We start from the raw sequence: 2,779 nt of genomic DNA, 5'->3' as shown, positions 1-2,779 counted from the left end.
CCTCGGGCTACGCCCTCGGTTAATTAAATTTGTTTCCTCGGTAATCTAAATCACGTAGAAACCTCAAATGCGTTGTCTAACCTATATGTAAGTGTGGACATACAAATAAATAAATAAGATAGCGCGACAGTGAAATCAATTATAGCATAGATATTAGAGTAAATGAAAGGGATTGGAAACGGGGGCGTAGGCTAGTTGATGTTGCTATTGGTTACCAGCCCAAAACCTAGTTGATTTCCCATCTCCTCCATTAGTGAGGCTGTACTGCAAGGACTTCGAAGGATATTTATGGAGATCCAAGAGGACGCTTACTTATGATATACCTACCGTTCGATATAGAAAGTGTTGGACTACCTGCAGCAAGGTTTTTACTTCTACAACGTTATTTTGCAACGAGTTATAGGTACAACAAAATTTTTTCACTTTTCGCCCTTTTTCTGTTGTAACAAACTCATGCTTCATGGATTCTAACCCTAACTAGTATCATTCGATATGCAAATGGAAACTCTTTCATTTGATTATGAAGATATTGCATTTTACTCTAGCTTGTTTTCAAAAAAGGGATTATAATGACAAAAAATACATTTTATGGTTTTAAAAGTGCCATAACATTAACATGGTCAAATTATCTGTACAATAGAAAACAGAATTATAAAGAGGAAACATTAGGCTTCTTGATGCATTAATTTCACTTGCATAGGAACACTTGTTTGCGAGATATCGCTCCTAAAAGAAAGAAAATCAAGGGTAAATTGTGACAAAAAATTTCAACGAGCCTCTGTCAGCCTAGCAGCAATACAAATGAATGGAGGTTAGGCTACGCCCACGCTTCCGTTTCCAATCCCTTTCATTTACTCTATAGAGCGGTTGCAGTGACGTCACCTTTTGACGTCATAATTACTTCCGTATGGCAAAAATTAATGAGCCTCATTCGTTTACAGCAGTAAAGCTGCTTCTTCTATAACTTCTTTTACACAGCACAAGGCAGAAAAGGAGTACAATTCTAGCGGTAGTAAGCAGAAAAGTAGCGATAGCAATAATTACAGGAGTAACAAGCCAATGCTCTGTTCACTTTGGCCGCTTCACTGGTTCTCTATCCGAGGACTTTTTGCTTCCTTTGCATCCCTGAGTCCAGGAAAATGAAAGAGCAGCATGAATTAGCCATGCTCATAGTTAAGGAAGCCTACCAGAAGAGTTTATAGCGCTGTATAAATGAATGGCAAAGTAGCCATTTTGCCATGCGGAAGTAATTATGACGCATGCTATGACGTCATATGAAACCGCTCTATTATCTATGATTGGACCAGAGGCTGCTTTCACTCTTGCCATTCTGTGTAGAAGCAAGAAGTGCCATGAATGCTGCATCAATTTCTTGCTGATACATCAAGGTTATTGTTGGTTACCTGGTATGGCTTGAAACTGTACTAAGTATTTTGCAACATTCTTTGTACGAACAATGGTGAAGTCTGACCGATCTTCGGGATGATCGGTCACTCGTCTTTTCAACCACGTAACTTCTGCGCTAAACTTAGTAAGAGCTTAAAACTTGGAAGAACAAATGAGGAATTCTTGCTCTTTAAAATGATGTATAATAAAGAAAGTTTTGCAAGCTAGAAAAGTTTTTTTGAGTGTCCGAATATAGGTGGTGTCCGATCATTCATAAGGTACTCTACGCACTTATTTATTAATATTTCTATTTTTTATATTTTGTTCTCTTTTTACCTTAAGTGTAAGCATTTCTCTCCCTCTGCTCCTTTTTTACATACATGATTGCATCTTTTATTTTATAATTTTAAAGATTTTAACACTGATTCCTTTTTGTGCTTTTATGCTTATTATTATTATTTTTTTAAATTTAAAGAATATTTCTTGAATTTTACTATTAAAAATAGCTCATAATGCATCCTTTTAGCATTTTTGCATTGAAAACATTTACAAATTTATACTTTTGTTGCTCATTTTTGGCACCTTGTTCACACTTTATTATCTTGTGTTCAAACTTTTTAAAACAGCTTTTGTTTACATCCTGGGCTTAGCTGAAAAAAGAGGAAAGACAAGAGGAAATAAGGATGCTATATGCACAAAAAATTATTTCAAGCAGCAAAAATAAATTGCATGTAATTAAAAACATTAATATTATCTACTTCATTTGTACCTTATACTATAGTAGGGCCACACTGACTTTTTACTGTTATTATAAGTGCAGGTTTGGTGGTCACGTGTGAAGTAGCTGCTAATTGTTTGTTAAGTGTTTATTTATATTGTGTATACCAACTATGAATATGATTATCTCAAATACAGCACATCACAGGTATTATAATTATTAATAAAACTAAAGATATTGTAAATTAAAAGTTTAAAAGTAGTCAGATGTCTTTCTCATTGTTGTGGGCAGTTACAGATTTATTGGGAGAGGCACAGCAGCATCTGCAAGTAACTACCAAACTCCCAACAGACAAGGATAAAAAGACTCAGGTTCATCAAATTGTGTCTGTAGTTCAAGTTCCTGTATATCAACTGCTTATCCTTCATTCTATCATTGTTCAAGTTGAGATCTTGGACTGTTATTTGTCACATTCTGACACTAAGTTTCTTATTGTTATAATACTCAGTTCTAAAGCAGAAAAGTAGTAGGTATTGTTATTAGGAGGCATATATACAAATCCTACCTTCAAAAGCATAGCATAAAGGCTTAGACAATGTAAAAAAGGTATGGCTACCTATCTTAGCATTTGCTGCACGATTATGCAGTTCTTCTCCTTACCTTTGTATATGTATG

At 35.0% G+C, this 2,779-nt stretch overlaps 1 long non-coding RNA gene across 1 annotated transcript; it reads right to left on the bottom strand.

Moving 5' to 3' along the window:
• Nucleotides 1-2,222: 2,222 nt before the first annotated feature.
• LOC109584586 (uncharacterized) lies at nt 2,223-2,773 on the bottom strand. The gene is made up of 2 exons (XR_002186076.1): nt 2,670-2,773; nt 2,223-2,614 (listed from the first exon to the last, which is right to left on the bottom strand). It is a non-coding gene; the product is annotated as an uncharacterized LOC109584586 (long non-coding RNA).
• Between the last annotated feature and the right edge of the window lie 6 nt (nt 2,774-2,779).

The sequence above is a fragment of the Amphimedon queenslandica genome, unplaced genomic scaffold, assembly GCF_000090795.2.
Source record: "Amphimedon queenslandica unplaced genomic scaffold, v1.1 AMPQUscaffold_13195, whole genome shotgun sequence".
Lineage (NCBI taxonomy): Eukaryota > Metazoa > Porifera > Demospongiae > Haplosclerida > Niphatidae > Amphimedon > Amphimedon queenslandica.
The sequence above is the reverse complement of the archived record's forward strand: the minus strand, read 5'-3'. Positions and strand labels throughout refer to the sequence as shown.